The sequence below is a fragment of the Chiloscyllium punctatum genome, chromosome 30 (genome assembly GCF_047496795.1).
Source record: "Chiloscyllium punctatum isolate Juve2018m chromosome 30, sChiPun1.3, whole genome shotgun sequence".
Taxonomy (NCBI): Eukaryota; Metazoa; Chordata; class Chondrichthyes; order Orectolobiformes; family Hemiscylliidae; genus Chiloscyllium; species Chiloscyllium punctatum.
The window spans coordinates 70,589,345-70,607,234 of NC_092768.1; positions in this window are offsets into that span (position 1 = coordinate 70,589,345).

Genomic DNA, 17,890 nt, shown 5'->3' on the forward strand with positions numbered 1-17,890 from the left:
GTACACTGTATTGAATCTGGACCACTAATCCTTTGCAACATTTGTCCTATTTACTGATTCACTGCCCGTGTTCTCCCATTTGCTCCAATTCTCGAAGTTATCAGCACCCTACACCAGGTCTCTCATTTGCTGATACCCCACACCAAATCTCCAATTCAGTGTTGATTAGCACCATTTCCCCCAATTACTGATGTCCTGATCAAGCTCTCCACTCAGTGTTGCCTGAAACCAATCCTCATACTGACTGATGTCTTCGAACAATTTAGGGGTGCGCTACTCTAAATCTGCCAAAAGGTATTGTCCTGCCCCAATTCTCCCATTTAGTGCAACACAGCATACCCTACCCATTTAGTGCTGAACTACACTAATTCACCCATTATCTGATGCCCTGTTGTAAATTCTCACACTTCGATAAGCTCTTTCGAAATTTGTTCATTTCGTATTTTCTTGCAATGATTCTCCAATTTAGTGGAAAACTGTCGGAATTCTTAAACTTGGGCGTGGACATGTTGGACTGAGGGATCTGTTTCCGTGCTGTACATCTCTAAGGCTGTAATTAGTGCTCCACTTCCCTGCACCATTTCTCCCATTTCCCAATTCTGCACTAATTCGGGAATTTCACCATCTCACCCATTGAGGTTATCCTGCCCCAGTTCTCCCACTGAGAATTTCATGGCACCTGCATGAATTCTCCAATTATTGATGCCCTGTATCAATTCCTTCCATTTAGTTGTTCCCTGATACATACCTTCCACGTACGGATGTCTTGCTGTATTTTTTTCATTTAATGATGCCCTGAACTGAATCTCCAATTTCCCGATGCTTGCAACATTTCTTCTTTTTATTGAATCCCTGGCCCCTATTCCCCAATTTAGACATGCTATGCTCCAATTTCCCAATATATTGGCACTCCCACCAATTTTCTAATGTAACGGCACTGTGCACCAGATCGCCCATTTATTGATTCCCACCAAATCTCCCATTTACTCATATCCCTGTACCAATTCTTCCATTTACTGATGCCCGGAGCCCGATTCTACCATTTAAGGGTGCGCTACTCTAATTCTCCCATTTAATGTTGCCATGCACCAATTCTCTAATTTAGCTCCACTGTTCACCGGATCTCTCATTTACTGATACCCCACACCAAGTCTCCAATTCAGTGTTGCTTAGCAACATTTCCCCCAATTACTGACGCACTGAACAGGTTCTCCATTCAGCTTTGCCTTACACCAATCCTCATACTGACTGATGCCCTCGCCCAATTTAGGGGTGCAATACTCTCATTCCCGCATCAAGTCTTGTCATGTCCCAATTCTCCCATTTAGTGCTACACTGCACCAATTCTCACATTCACTGAGAAACTGAAACTCTCCCATTTGGTTCAAAATGCACTAATTTGACAATCTCAGATGCCCCGTTCCAAATTCTCTTATTTCGATTAGCCCTTGCCCAATTCTTCCATTTAGTAGTTCCTTGCAATGATTCTCCAATTTTGTGGAGCACTGCCAGAATTCTAAAATTAAGTCATAGACAAGTTGGACTGAAGTGTCTGTTTCCATGTTGTACATCTCTATGATTGTATGACTGTTTATGGCTCCGCTGCTCTGCACCATTTCTCCCATTTACCAATCCTGCACAAATCCTGAAACTGCACCAACTCTCCCATTGAGTATTACCCTGCCCAATTTAAAGGCACCTGCATGAATTCTCCAATTACTGTTGCCCTGCATCAATTCCTTCCAATTAATTGTTCCCTGATGCACTTCTTCCACATACGGGGGCCCTGCTGAATTTTTTTCATTTAGTGATGCACTGAACTGAATCTCCAATTTACCGATACTTGCAACACTTTTTATTGATTCCCTGCCCCTATTCCCCAATTTAGACAAGCTGTGCTCCAATTTTCTAATATATTAACACTCCCATCAGTTTTCCAAAGTAATGGCACTGTACACCAAATCTCCCATTTATTGATTCTCGCCAAATCACCCATTTGCTCATCCCCCTGTTCTAACTCTTCCATTTACAGATGTCCGAGCCCGGTTTACCATTTAAAGGTGCGCTACACTAATTCTCCCATTTACTGGTGCCATGCACCCATTTTGTATTTTGGCTCCACTGTGCGCCAGGTCTTCCATTTTTTATTCCTCTCCAACACTTCTCAAATTTACTAGTCTGCTGCCAGAATCCTCTAATCTTTGCGATCCCTGCACCATATCTACAAATTATCGATCATATATATTTCTTCCCTTTAGTGGTGATCTACATCAATGCTCCCATGTCGTGGTGCACTGTATTGAATCTGGACCACGAATCCTTTGCAACATTTGTCCTATTTACTGATTCACTGCCGTGTTCCCCCATTTGATCCAATTCTCGAAGTTATCAGCACCCTGCACCAGGTCTCTCATTTACTGATACCCCACATCAATTCTCCAATTCTGAGTTGCTCAGCACCATTTCCCCCAATTACTGACGTCCGGATCAAGTTCTCCACTCAGTGTTGCCTTACAACAAACCTCATACTGACTGATGTCCTCGAACAATTTAGGGGTGTCCAACTCTAAATCTCCCATCAAGTATTGTCCTGCCCGAATTCTCCCATTTAGTGTTACACTGCACCAATTCTCCCATTAACTGATGCCCTGTTACATTTCTCACATTTCGATCAGCCCTTCCCCAATTCTCCAGGAAGTAGTTCCTTGCGATGATTCCCCCTGCAATTTAGTGGAGCACTGCCAGAATTCTTAAATTGTGCCGTGGACAAATTGGACCAAAGTATCTGTTTGTGTGTTGTAAATCTCTGTGATTGTATGACTCTATTTATGGCTATTTTCCCCATTTCCCAATGCTGCACACATCCTGGAACTGCACTAATTCTCCCACTGAGTGTTATCCTGCCCCTGTTCTCCGACTTTGAATTTAAATGGCACCTGCATGAATTCTCCAATTAATGATGCCATGCATTTTTCTTTTAATTTATTGACGCACTGATCTGAATCTCCAGTGAACTGATACTTTCAACACTTCTTTTTCCAAAGGTAGAAGATAGAGGGTGATGGGGAGAGTTGCTTTTGAGACTGAAGGCCTGTGACCAGAGGTGTGTCAAAGGATCGGTGCTGTGTCCACTGTTGTTTTGTCATTTATATAAATGATTTCAATGTGACCATAGGACGAATGGTCCCACTGCCCCGCTCCCACGGCCTGCAATGCTGCAGACTGAGCAGACAACCCGAAAGTTTGCAGATGATAGTAACATTGGAGGTGTCGAGGACAGTGAAGATGATTATCTCAGATTTCAACAGGATCTTGATCGATGGGCCACTGGGCTGAGGAGTGGCAGATGAAGATTAATTTAGATAAGTCTGAGGTGCTGCATTTTAGAGAACCAAAAGAGAGTAGGATATATACACTTAATGGCAAGGTACGAGGGATGTTGCTGAACAAATAGACCTGGAGTAGAGCTTCATAGATCGTTGAAGGTGGATTAACATTTCAATAGGACAGTGAAGAAAGCGTTTGTCATTTTTGTCTTTATTGCTCAGTTAATTGTGTAAAGGAGTTGGGAGGTCATGTTGCAGTATTGGTTCGTCCACTTTTGGTATATAATGTGCAATTCTGGACTCCCTCCTCTGTGTTGTGAAACTTTAAAGGGTTCAGAAAAGGTTTACAAGGATGTTGCCAAGGGTGGAGGGTTTGTGCTGGAGGGTAAGACTGTATAGGTTGAGACCATTATCCCTGGAGCGTCAGTGGCTGAGGGGTAACCTTATAGAGGTTCACAAAATCATGAAGGACCCTCAATAGGGTAAAAAGGCAAGGTGATTTCCCTGTGGTGGGGGAGTCCAGAAGCAGATGGCATATGTTAAAGTTGAGAGGGGAAACATAAAAGGGACCTAAGGGGAACATTTTTCAAGCAGAGGGCACTGTGTGCATGAGCTGCCAGAGGACGTAGTGGAGGCTGATACAATTACAACATTTAAAAGGTATCTGGGTGGGTGTAGGAATTAAAAAGGGTTCAGAGGAACATGGGCCAAATTCTGACAAATAGGATGAGATTGACATCGGATATCAGTTCAGCATGGATGTGTTGGATTGAATGATTTGTTTCTGAGCTTATATTGCTCTGAGTGGGTTGTGCTCTGGATTGTAGATTTATGAAGCAGAAAACAGAGTGGGTGTAGGAATTAAAAAGGGTTCAGAGGAACATGGGCCAAATTCAGATTTATGAAGCAGAAAATAAAGTATGGTACAGAGTTAGACCGAGAGATCCTGCTGATCTCAGCAGCTTTATCCTGTTTCCCTGATCCTCCTCCTTCAATCAATGCATTTTTCCGATCCTCATTCAGAATTCCTGGAGCTCTGTAACTGACCTGGAACAATGTGTTGAAAGTCCTATTGCAGTCCACACGAGGTACCTTTCCCACTGCCCTGCTCCCACGGCCTGCAATGCTGCAGACTGAGCAGACAACCCGAACGACAATGATGAGCTCCTTCTGGCCCACGGCCCTCCTTCTCACTGAATGAAGACAATCACCAGAAGCAGAATCCAGCTCTTGTTGGAGCCTTGAATACCTGACTCTGTCTCACTGAGTGAAGATTGGACTCAGAAACAGAAATGAAATCAACTTCCTATCTTCATTGTGTCACTCTTTAAGATCTCTGTGTGTCTGAGTTCAGGTCATTTGATTGGAGACTGTGGATAGTGGGTCCCCAATGAAATGGAAAGAATGTTGGAGGAGCTCACTGAGGGACATCTCTCAAAGTGAGAGTCAGAAAGATGGTATTCCACATTAGAAGGGTTTAAGGGGAATTGATTGCTCAGAATAATGTTATACAGATGTTTGTAAAACTTAGGAACTCTGATTGTTTTGAGGCTGGAGTTTATTTTATCCTTGTGTAGATTTGACACATTAATCCTCCCTCCCCACCACTACAGAAGCTGTTGGAACTGTTCAGTGTTTCCAGCAGCTTCTGTAATTATTTCAGGTTCCTGACGGGAGCAGTCTCTCACTTTTCGAACAAAACAAACCCATCCTTGTGCTGTACCCAATATTTCAATAAGAAATGGGAAGCAGCAGAGGGGAAAGCTTCCGAGATGCCGAGCAATGCTGCCCGGTTCCACACTGCAATTCACAGGAACCATCGCCTGGAAAAGCAAGGAACAACCTGACAGATTTCGTTATATCCCGGTGCCTTTCCTTTAGAAACTGATTTAAAAACCACAACACTGCGATGGTCGGGAATCAAACCCGGGTCAACTGCTTGGAAGGCAGCTCTGCTCCCCACTATCCCACCATCACCCTGCTCCCAGCTCCCTCCCCATTCCCAAACACACTGAAAAAGGCGGTGACCATCACCAACTGGATTGGGGCTGAAATCCAAACAAGAAATTGCTGGGGAATCTCAGCAGGTCTGACAGAGCCTTAGAGTGAAGCGCTGTCTCCTCATCTCAGTCCCAAATAACCTGCCCCTTACCCTGAGAGGGTGGTAATCAAACCCGAATGAACTGCGGATGCTGTAACATTAACGCTGATTTCTCTGCACAGATGCTGCCTGACCTGCTGAGCTTTTCAAGCAACTCCTGAGACTGTGTTATTGTGTTTCAGATTCCCAGACCCACAGGATTAATTTCTCAGCATCTCCCCTCTCAAGTCTCTTCACAATCTGATACATTCCAATGAAACCACCTTTTAATTTTCTAGAATATCGACCCAATTTATTCAGATATTCAGCCCTGGAGCACACGGGTCCCAAATACTGAGCTTTATTTTGTGATTCATTCATGTGTTTGGGTCATTGCCGCTGGGTCCCCACCGATTGCTCAGATATAATTGCGCTGGTGAAGGTGACGGTGAGTTATTGCCTTGAACTGCTGCCATTTATTTGGTTCAGATAAACCCACAATGATGTCAGGGAGGGAGTTCCAGGATTTCCAACCAATGGCACTTGTGGGACTGGGATGTATTTCCAAGCCAGGGTGGGGAGTGTCTTGATGTGGAATTGTCACCTGGTGGTGTTCCCGTGTATCTGCTGTGTTCAGCATTCCACATGATAGTGCCGTGGGTCTGGAAGCTGCTCTGGAAGGAACCTTGGGGAATTTCTCCAGTACATCTTGTCTCAGCTGAACTATCCCAGTCAGGCACATGAGCCCTAATCCTGTAATCCAGCTCTGAGAATGTAATAGCAGGTGGGACCCACCCTGTCCCCCCTAATGTGGCCATGTTTGGGAAACCTCGGAGAGTCCAATCTCATTCATTCCATCTCGGCGTTTTTCCCCGTTTAAGATTGCTTTCAAAGTGCAACAGTGTGATGGCAGGGGTTCGAGCCCGGGTTAACTGCTGGGAAGGAGACATGTCTAACCCTTTCCCAGTAATTGGCAAGGTATTCCCAAGGCCGTGATCAGGACCAATTGGATTGGGACTGAAATACAAACAGAAACTGCTGGGGGAGCTCAGCAGGTCTGACAGCATCAGCATCAGATCCCTTCAGTTCTAAAGGACAATCCCTGGACTCTAGAGGTTCACTCGGATTTCTCCCACAAATGAGGCCACTCCCACTAATTCCCGCCAGTAATTTCTGTGTTATCTGTCAGCTCTCCAGGATCTGCAGTTCCTTGTTTTAAATACAGTAGATGTTGACCAACCGAAAGGGAGATTGGGTCAGGTGACGGTCTACCTCATTCATTGGGGCAGATGCCAAGGAGCATCTTAAACCAGAGAGGGATCAGGGGGGAATCGGAGCCGTTTAGAGAGAGAGTACAGAAGGTAAGACAGCTCAGCTCAAAGCACGGTGCTTAATGCTGCCCCGATTAAAATATTGAAGATGTCAGAGGGACAGATGAGCTGAGACAGGGTGGGAGCTGGGAGATATTGATGATGTGGAAGGACAGTGTGTGTATCTGATCACATTCTGTCAGTCTGACTAATAGCAGTCATTCCTGACACTGGATTCACTGAGGGGTGAAGGGTCAGTGAACAGAGCGGACTGTCCCTGTTATTCTGTTCCTGACTCTCCAGCTCCCGCTCTGTTAGTGACCTCTCAGTCTCCCGGGAAATGGGCTTTTTCCCAATTGGGCCGGATTCCTGGCCTTTATCCTTGGCCGAGCTGAGAGTTGATGGTCTGAGGAATATCATTCCCAAATGACTCCTGTCCAAGATAATCCCGATGAATGTGCCTGTGTATCCTCCATTAATCTGTAAACATCATTGCTCAGGGCTGGAGGGACATGGATTGATGACATTGAGGATGTTATGAACCAGACCAAACTCCTCTGCCTTAAGGAAATGGTCTCGACCCCTTTTCCTGATTTCCTGAAGGGAAGTGTAAGGCGTTACAATGTGATTGGTCAAACTGCCAGGCCTGAATCAAAACATACTTTACTCCACACTATCGTTGTAACACAAACATAAGGAAGAAAGATTGGACAAACCGAACTCGATTGGAAACCTGAACTAAATGAACATTATTTAACTATAAACAGCAACTGTTCGGATATAGTAACATTCCATAAACCACACAATTCTGGTCTTTCTGCTATCGGGAGAATGGGGTGAAACTTGTAAAGATTCAGAAAAGATTTACAAGGATGTTTGCAGAGTCAGGATTTCTGATTGTTTTGTGGCTGGAGTTTATTTTATCCTTGTGTAGATTTGACACATTAACCCTCCCTCCCCACCACTACAGAAGCTGTTGGAACTGTTCAGTGTTTCCAGCGGCTTCTATAATTATTTCAGGTTCCTGACGGGAGCAGTCTCTCACTTATGGAACAAAACAAACCCATCCTTGTGCTGCACCCAATATTTCAATAAGAAATGGGAAGCAGCAGAGGGGAAAGCTTCCGAGATGCCGAGCAATGCTGCCCGGTTCCACACTGCAATTCACAGGAACCATTGCCAGGAAAAGCAAGGAGTAACGTGAGAGATCTGTTTTACCACAGAATGAAAGATTTATTTCCTCGTTTCATTCCAGTGCTTTTCCTTTTAAAGATTATTTACCAATCGCAACTGTGATGGCCGGGAATCAAACCCAAGTCAACTGCTTGGAAGGTAGCTCTGCTCCCCACTATCCCACCATCACCCTGCTCCCAGCTCCCTCCCCATTCCCAAACACACTTAACAAGGCCGTGATCATCACCAACTGGATTGGGGCTGAAATCCAAACATACACATCCTCTGTATCTAACCCAGTGATGGAGCTCTCCTGATTGAGTTTGATGTGAACAGGATGGGGGAAGTGGGGAATTTAATCAGTACCTAACGCCGAGCTCAAAATGGCCTGGGAATTTGAAATGCTGCAGTGTAGAGGGAGATTTACTCTGTATCTGACCCCATTCTCTACCTGCCCTGGGGATTTAAATGGGGACAGTTTAATGGGACCTTTATTTTGTCTGGAACCCTGTGCTCCCTCTGCCCTGGGAGTGTTTGCTGGGAACACTGTCTAACCTCTGTGATATGGATCTTTAAGAAGATTGATGGGAGACAGTGTAAATGGAATTGTCAGGGTCCAATTCCTTCACGTGGATGAGAGAAGTTGAGAAAAACTGATACCAGTGGGACTGAAGGGTCAGGAACAGAATGAAGACCCCATTGGCTCAGAGACAGGAGACAGGATAGAGGGGAATGAGGGTTTCAGACTGGAGGGAGCTACAGCCACATACAAGTTGGGAACTGTTTTCAGTAAAAGGCAATTGATCCCAGGTCACTGCGGAGTGTAAGAATCTGATGCTATTCCCTCACTATCCCCCTCCAATCCCTGGGAAGATCTGCTCCCACACCATGTTCCATCCTAACTGCTGACTGTGTTAGATTCATTAATACATTGGCGATGGGCAGGGGTGCTTTTAACCCAGGGATCTTGCTGTGTAACTTGCCTGCATAATGCTCTCGCTTCCCCTTTCAACTCATATTTTCTCTCTTTTATCCCAAGGAACTTTGGAAAGCTGCAACGTGAAGATCCAAAATGTTCGAGTCCAGGAAAGAACAACCTCCAGAGGGGGAGCACGGGCCTGAGGCCTGAGGCCTGAGGCCTGGTCGACAGGCTGCACCCCGTGGGGGCCCACGTGAGTTGTGTGTTTATTTACCCCGAGGTTTAATCTCCTCTGGGGGACCCTGGGTTTTAGGGGCCTCTGGGTAACTGGTTCCTGTCAGATTGTGGTCCTGTCATTTTTAAAACAGGTTTGAAACCTGGGGTTAAAGTATGTCAATCCCCAGGATGTGAGAGGCAGGACTCCCCGAGGGGGAATTAAAACCCAAATGCTGTGACCCTCTCTAAAGCCTTCTCATAAAATCAGAGTGATGTGGGTTATCGAGAGGGCAGGATGAGAAAATTCAACAGTGAGAGAAAGAGAGTGAGAGAAACGTTTAAAAAATTGAGAGAGCTGGGGAAACAGAAGGGGAGAGAGAGGGAGAGGCATTTTGAGATTGTGAAGTCGCTGCAATGTTTGATTCTGGGGTGACAGGAAATAATTAAACTGAAGCAGCATCACAGAGGGGGGAAATGGTCAGAGTAGTTAGCTGCTGCTGCATTGGTGCATATGGGATCTTGCTGTGCACCAACTCCCCCAATACTACCATTGCAGGCAGTGAGTGTTTTAATCAGCTAATCCATCATTTCAAAGTTTTTCCAAGGCTTTAGCATAAAAATGCAGCTCATCGCCCGATATATTTGTGTTTGGATGTTGCTGAGAGATTGTCTGTGTCACTGAGAGCAGAAAACCTGGGATCTTGCTGTGCAATCATTCTGTAATGATTTTCCTCCTTTCAACTAATGCTGTCTCTTTCCTCCCACAGGCCACTTGAAGATTCAAAGAGAGAAACTTTAGGATCAGGAGACCTTTGAACAACAGCTTTCTCCAGAGGGGACACGGTCCTGAGGCCTGAGGCCTGGTCGATAGGCTGCACTGTGTGGGCGGGATTCTGTGTTTATTTACCTCAAGGATTAATCTCCTTTTGGGGACCCTGGGTTTTAGGGGCCTCTGGTTAATTGGCTCCTGTCAGATTGTGGCCCTGTTGGTTTTAAAACAGGTTTGAAGCCTGGGGTTAAAATAACCGGGGCCCTGGGATTTGACACCAACACATCAATCCCCAGTGAGAGTCTGACAGACAGGACTCCCCCAAAGAGGGAATTAAAACCTTAAATGAGAACCTCTACCCAAAGACTTGTTCTAATATCAGAGTAATACTACTTGTGGGATGTTGCTGTGTCTCAAACCACCTGCAGAGTGGCCTACATTGCAAGAAGGGTGACCAAATGTGATAATCCCATAAATAAGACCCAGGTTGGCCCAATCCCTGAGTATCTGGGAGGGGATCTCTCTCTATCTCTCTCTCTCTCTCTCTCTCTCTCCCTCTCTCTCTGTCCTCTCTCTCTCTCTCTGTCCCCTCTCTCACACCCTCTCCAGCTTCTTTTGTTGATATTTTAAACAAATAAAACCCTCCCACACACAGCAATGTGACTCGTGGGTATTTGAAGTGGGGGAGATGGAAATATTTTGCAGCACAAGGTGATTGTTTTTGAGACAAAGGGGTAAAAAAAGACAAAATGCAGACAAAGACAGGGAATGTGTGTGGGACGGAGGGAGCGATAGAGGGATAAGATGTGTCTTTGTAGCTGGGCTGGGAAGGGGAGACAGGATCTGGGGGAGTTGGGAGAGAACGGGACTCTCCAATATCCCATCATCGCCCAGCTCCAATCACTTCCTTCTAGAAAGTACCATCCACAAAATTAAATCCTGGGATGGAGGTTTTTTTTTTAAAAAAAACAGGTGTCCCAAAGATATCCACAGCCTCTTGTTGGACAGAAAGTGGGATTGGAGCACATTCTGGAGCAGGAAGGGAGTATCCTGTGGGATCTCCCTGTGCAACAATGGCCCACAGCATTGCTGGCACAGAGACTGCTGGGAAACTGTTTATCAAAGGGAATATTGTCAAATATAAATGTTGCAATCTTTTAAAAGGTAAGATAAAGATGACCATGTACAAGGTTAAATCAGAGAAAGGGAAAAAGATGAGAGATGGAGAAGGGGAGGGTGGAGAGAGAGAGAGAGAGAGAGAGAGAGCAAGCGAGTGCGTAGAGAAGAAAGAAAGTGGGAAGTGGTTTGAATTTGTCAAACAGCAGGATCTCTGTCATCCTGAAGCCAGGATTGAACCCTTAACCAGCATCAGTGAAACAAACAATCTGTCTGTGGTCCCACTGCTACTTGTGGGATCTTGCTGTGTCTGAAGGGACTGAAGGGTCAGTAACAGAATGAATACACCATTGGCTCAGGGAGAGGAGACAGGATAGAGGGTAATGGGGGTTTCAGACTGGAGGGAGCTACAGGCACATACAAGTTGGGAACTGTTTTCAGTAAAAGGTAATTGATCCCAGATCACTGCAGAGTGTAAGAATCTGATGGTATTCCCTCACTATCCTCCTCCAATCCCTGGGAAGATCTGCTCCCACACCATGTTCCACTGTTGACTGTGTTAGATATTTTGATACATTGGGGATGGGCGGGGGTGATTTTAAACCTGGGATTTTAAGCTTGCCTTCAAAATGCTCTCGCTCCCCCTTTCACATGATCTTTTCTCTCTTTTATCCCGAGGAACTTTTGTTTGGAAATCTGCAATGTGAAGATCCAGGAAAGAACAACCTCCAGAGGGGGAGCACGGGCCTGAGGCCTGAGGCCTGGTCGACAGGCTGCACCCCGTGGGGCCCACAGTAGGTTGTGTGTTTATTTACCCCGAGGTTTAATCTCCTCTGGGGGGACCCTGGGTTTTAGGGGCCTCTGGGTAACTGGTTCCTGTCGGATTGCGGCCCTGTCATTTTTAAAACAGATTTGAAGCCTGGGGTTAAAGTAACTGGGGACTTGCGATTTAAAACAAATATATGAATCCGCAGAAAGTGTCTGACAGACCAGACTCCCCAAGAAGGGAATTAAAACCTTAAATGAGAAACTCTCCCCAAAGACTTGTTCTAATGTCAGAGTAATGTGGGATGTGTCCAGGCCTGGGTGATCAAATGTGATAATCACATAAATAAGACACAGGTTGGCTGGTTCAATTCAATTCTCTGAGAATCAGGGAGAGGATCTCTCTGTCTGTCTGTCTGTATGTTTCTCTCTCTCTCTCTCTCTCTCTCTCTCTCTGACCCCTCTCTCACACCCTCTCCAGCTTCTTTTGTTGATATTTTAAACAAATAAAACCGTCCCACACACAGCAATGTGACTCGTGGGTATTTGAAGTGGGGGAGATGGAAATATTTTGCAGCACAAGGTGATTGTGTTTGAGACAAAGGGGTAAAAGAACACAAGATGCACAGAGAGAGAGTGTGGGAAGGAGGGAGGGATAGAGGGATAAGATGGAGGGGGGGAAGGAGCAGGGAAGGAGAGGGGGGAGGGAGGGGGGAAGGAGGGGAAGGAGGGAGGGTGGAAAGGAGAGGGGAAGGGGTGTAATGCGAGGTGGGGAAGGAGAGAGGGAGCAAGGAGAGGGGGGAAGGGGGGGAAGGAGAGAGGGGTAAGGAGAGGTGGGGAAGGAGAGGTGGGGAAGGAGGGGGGAAGGAGAGAGGTGGTGAGGAGAGGGGGGAAGGAAAGGGGAAGGAGAGGGAATTAAAGTAGAGACGGAGTAAGGTGGGGGGAAGCAGAGGGGGGAAGGAGAGGGTGGGAAAGGGGGAGAAGGAGAGGGGGGAAGGAGAGTGGGGGAAGGGGACGGACAGAGAGAGGGTGAAAGTAGAGATGGGGTAAGGAGAGGGGGAAGAAGAGATGGGAAGGGGAAATATGGGAAGATATGGGAAGGAGAGAGAGGGGTTTGAGAGTCGGGGGAAGGAGAGCGGGGGAAGGAGAGGGGGAAGAAGAGGGGGAATGGGGTGAAGGTGAGTAGGGGAAACGGGGAAAGTAGAGGGAGAAGGAGGGGGAAGGAGAGGGGCAAGGAGACGGAGGCAGAGAGTGGAGAGGAGAGATATCAGAAGGAGTTGGGGGAAGGAGAGAGGGTAAAGGAGCGGGAAGGGAGGGAGGGGATGTTGGGGGGGGAAGGAGAGAGGGAAAAAGAGTGAGGGAAAGAGTGTGGTAAGGAGAGACGGGAAGGGTGGAAGGAGAGGGGGGAAGGGCGAAGGAACAGGGAGTGAAAGAGAGGGGGAGGAGGGTTGTCAGAAGGAGATAGAGTGAAGGGGGGCGAAGGAGAGGGCGAAACGTAGATGTGGGGAAGGAGAGGGCGGAAGGAAAGAGGGGGGACGTAGAGAGTGGGGAAGGACAGAGGGGAGGAAGGAGCGAGGAGCGAGGGGGGAAGGAGAGGGGCAAAAGAGAGGGGAGGGAAGGAGAGAAGGGGGAAGGAGAGAAGGGGGAAGGAGAGAGGGGAGAAGGAGAGAGGGGAGAAGGAGAGACCGGAATGAAGGGGGAATTAGAGAGTGGGGAAGGACAGAGGGGTGGAAGGAGCAAGGGGTGGAAGGAGCAAGGGGGGAAGGAGATGGGGGCGAATGAGAATAGAGGGAAGGGGAGAGGGAAGGAAGGGGAAGGAGAGAGGGGAGAAGGAGAGAGGGAAGGAAGGGGGAAGGAGAGAGGGGAGAAGGAGAGAGGGAAGGAAGGGGGAAGGAGAGAGGGGAGGAAGAAAGGGGGAAGGAGAGAGGGGAGAATGAGAGAGGGGAAGGAGAGGGGAAACGAGAGAGGGGAGAATGAAGTGGGAAAGGAAAGAGGGAGAAAGAGAGAGCAGAAGAAAGGGGAAAGGAGGGAGGGGAAAAGGAGAGAGGGGAAGGAAGGGAGAAGGAGAGAGGGGAGAAGGAGGGGGTAAAGGAAGGGGGTAGGAGAGAGGGGAAGGAAGGGGGAAGGAGCGGTGGAGAAAGAGAGAGGTGGGAAGGAGAGAGAGAGAAAGGACAGAGGGGAAGAACCGGCGAAGGAGAGAGGGGAGGAGATAGGGGAGAAGGAGAGAGGGGAGAAGGAGAGAGGGGAGAAGGAGAGAGGGGAAGGAGAGGGGCAACAAGAGAAGGAAGAAGGGGGGCGAAGGAAGGGGGAAGGAGACAGGGGATAAGGAGAGGGGTGAAGGAAGGGGGAAGGAGACAGGGGAGGAGAGGGGGGTAAATGAAGGGGGTAGGAGAGAGGGGAAGGAAGTGGGAAGGAGAGGTGGAGAAAGAGAGAGGTGGGAAGGTGAGAGAGAGAAAGGACAGAGGGGAAGAACTGGCGAAGGAGAGAGGGGAGAAGGAGAGAGGGGCAAAGGAGACGGGGGAAGGAGAGGGGCAACGAGAGAGGGGAGAAGGAGGGGGGTAAAGGAAGGGGAAAGGAGACAGGGGAGAAGGAGAGAGGGGAAGAAAGGGGAAATGAGAGAGTAGAGAACGAAAGGGGGAAAGGGGGGAGAAGGAGAGGGTGAAAGGAAGGGGGAGGAGAGAGGGGGAAGGATAGAGGGGAGGGAAAGCAGGGGGCAGAAGAGAGGACAGAAGGAGAGCGGGGAAGGAAGTGGGAGGAGAGAGGGGAGAAGGAGAGGGGGTAAGGAAGGGAGAAGGAGAGAGGGGAGAAGGAGGGGGTAAAGGAAGGGGGTAGGAGAGAGGGGAAGGAAGGGGGAAGGAGCAGTGGAGAAAGAGAGAGAGGTGGGAAGGAGAGAGAGAGAAAGGACAGAGGGAAAGAACCGGCGAAGGAGAGAGGGGAGAAGGAGATAGGGGAGAAGGAGAGAGGGGAGAAGGAGAGAGGGGAAGGAGAGGGGCAACGAGAGAAAGGAGAAGGGGGGGCGAAGGAAGGGGAAAGGAGACAGGGGAGAAGGAGAGGGGTGAAGGAAGGGGGAAGGAGAGAGGGGAAGGAAGTGGGAAGGAGAGGTGGAGAAATAGAGAGGTGGGAAGGAGAGAGAGAGAAAGGACAGAGAGGAAGAACTGGTGAAGGAGAGAGGGGAGAAGGAGGGGGGGGTAAAGGAAGGGGAAAGGAGACAGGGGAGAAGGAGAGAGGGGAAGGAAGGGGGAATGAGAGAGTAGAGAACGAAAGGGGGAAAGGGGAGAGAAGGAGAGGGTGAAAGGAAGGGGGAGGAGAGAGGGGGAAGGATAGAGGGGAGGGAAAGCAGGGGGCAGAAGAGAGGACAGAAGGAGAGCGGGGAAGGAAGTGGGAGGAGAGAGGGGAGAAGGAGAGGGGGTAAGGAAGGGAGAAGGAGAGGGGGAGGAGTGGGGGAAGGAGAGACGGGAGAAGGAGGGGTGGAAAGAAAAGGAAGGAGAGAGGGGAGAAGGAGAGAGGGGGAAAGAAGGGGGAAGGAGATGGGGAGAAGGAAGGGGGAAGGAGATGGGGGAGGAAGAGGGAAGGAGATGGGGGAAGGAAGGGGGAAGGAGTTGGAGGAAGGAGATGGGGGAAGGAAGGGGGAAGGAGATGGGGGGAAGGAAGGGGGAAGGAGATAGGGGGAAGGAGAGGGGTGAAGGAAGGGGGAAGGAGATAGGGGGAGGAGATAGGGGGAAGGAGATGGGGAGGAAGGAGAGGGGAAGGAGATGGGGAAGGAAGATGGAAGGAGATGGGGGAGGAAGGGGGAAGGAGATGGGGGGAAGGAGATGGGGGAAGGAGGGGGGAAGGAAGGGGGAAGGAGATGGGGGAAGGAGATGGGGAAGGGGGCAAGGAAGGGGGAAGGAGATAAGGGGGGAAGGAGGCGGCAGGGAGATAGGGGAAGGGGGAAGGAAGGGGGAAGGAGAGGGGAGGAAGGAGATAAGGGGGAAGGAGTGGGAGGAAGGAAATAGGGGGAAGGAGAGGGGGAAGGAAGGGTGAAGGAGATGGGGCAGAAGAAGATTGGGGGGAGGAGATGGGGGGAAGGAGATGGGGGAAGGAGATGGGGGAAGGCGATGGGGGAAGGAGGGGGGAAGGAAGGGGGAAGGAGATGGGGGAAGGAGGGGGAAGGAAGGGGGAAGGAGATGGGGAAGGAAGGGGGAAGGATATTGGGGGAAGGAAGGGGGAAGAAGATGGGGGAAAGGAAGCGGAAAGGAGATGGTGGAAGGAGAGGGGGGAAGGAAGGGGGAAGGAGATGGGGGGAAGGAGTGGGGTGGAAGGAGATGGGGGAAGGAGGGGAGAAGGAAGGGGAAGCAGATATGTGGGGAGGAAAGGGGGAAGGAGATAGGGGAAGGGGGAAGGAAGGGGGAAAGGAGATGGGCAGAAGGAAGGGGGAAGGAGATGGGGGAAGGAGAGGGGGAGAAGGAGATAAGGGGGAATGAGAGGGGGGAAAGGAGAAAAGGGGGAATGACAGGGGGGATGGAGATGGGGGAAGGAGATGGGGAAGGGGGGGAAGGAAGGGGGAAAGAGATGGGGAGGGAAGGAGGCGAGAAGGCAGAGGGAAGGAGGGGTGGGAAGGAAGGGGGAAGGGGGGAAGGAAGGGGGAGAGAGAGAGAGGGGAAGGGGATGGGAGGGTGGAAGGTGGAAGGAGAGTGGGGGAAAGGAGAGCGGGCAGGAAGGGGGACAGAGAGGGAGGAAGGAGAGGGGAAGAAGAGAGGGGGGAAGGAGAGGGGGGATGGAAGGGGGAAGGAGAGAGGGGGAAAGGGAGAGAGGGGGGAGAGAGGGGGAAGGAGAGGGGTAGGGAAGGGGGAAGGAAGGAGATGGGGAGAAGGAAGGTGATGGGGGAAAGGAAGGAGAGGGGAGTGAAGGAGTGGGGGGAAGGAAGGAGAGGGGGAACGAAGAAGATGGGGGAAGGAGAGGGGGAAGGAAGGGGGAAGGAAGGAGGGGGGAAGGAAGGGGGAAGGAAGGAGGAGGGAAGGAAGGGGGAAGGAAGGAGAGGGGAAGGAAGGGGGAAGGAAGGAGAGGGTAAGGAAGGGGGAAGGAAGGAGATGGGGGAAGGAGGGGGAAGGCAAGAGATGAGGGAAGGAGAGGGGAAGGAAGGAGAGGGTAAGGAAGGGGGGAGGAAGGAGATGGGGGAAGGAAGGAGAGGGGGAAGGAGGGGGAAGGCAAGAGATGAGGGAAGGAGAGGGGAAGGAAGGGGGAAGGAAGGAGGGGGTAAGGAAGGGGGAAGGAAGGAGGTGGGGGGACGGAAGGAGATGGGGTGAAGGAGGGGGGAGGAAGGAGATGGCGGGGAAGGAGAGTGTGCGAAGGCAGGAGATGGGGGAAGGAGAGGGGGAAGGGGGGAGGAAGGAGGACGGAAGGAGAGGGAGAAGGAAGGGGGAAGGAAGGAGATGGCGAGAAGGAGGGAGGAAGGAGGGGGGAAGGAAAGGGGGTGAAGGAGCGGGGAGGAAGGAAGGGGAAGGAGAGAGGGAGGAAAGAGAGGGGGAAGGAGATATGGTGGAATGAGATGGGGGAAGGAAGGGGGAAGGAAGGTGGGAGGAGAGGGGGGAAGGAAGGTGATAGGGGGAAGGAAGGTGATGGGGGAAGGAGGGGGAAGGGGGGGAAGGAAGGAGATGGGGGTGATGGAGAGGGGGGAAGGAGAGGTGGCAGAATGAATGAGATGGGGAGAAGGGGAGGGGGGAAGGAGTGAGGGGGAGAAGGAAGGAGAGGGGGTGTAAGGGGGAGCTAGGAAGGAGATGGGGTGTAGGGGGGGAAGGAAGGATGGGGAAGGAAAAACGGGGGGAGGAAGGAGGGGGGCAGGGAAGGAGGGGGCAAGGAAGGAGATGGGGGAAGGAGAGGGGGGAAGGAAGAGGGAAGGAAGTAGAGGGGGGAGCAAGGGGGAAGGAAGGAGATGGGGGAAGGAGAGGGGGTGAAGGAAGGGGGAAGGAAGGAGATGGGGGATGGAGAGGGGGTGAAGGAAGGGGGAAGGAAGGAGATGGGGGATGGAGAGGGGGTAAGGAATTGGGAAGGAAGGAGATGGGGGAAGGAGAGGGGCGAAGGAAGGGGGAAGGAAGGAGATGGGGGAAGGAAGGAGATGGGGAGAAGAAAGGAGAGGGAGTTGAAGGAGGGGAGGAAGGAGATGGGGGAAAGAAGGAGAGGGGGATGGAGGGGGGAAGGAAGGGGGAAGGAATGTGAGGGGGAAGGAAGGAAGGAATT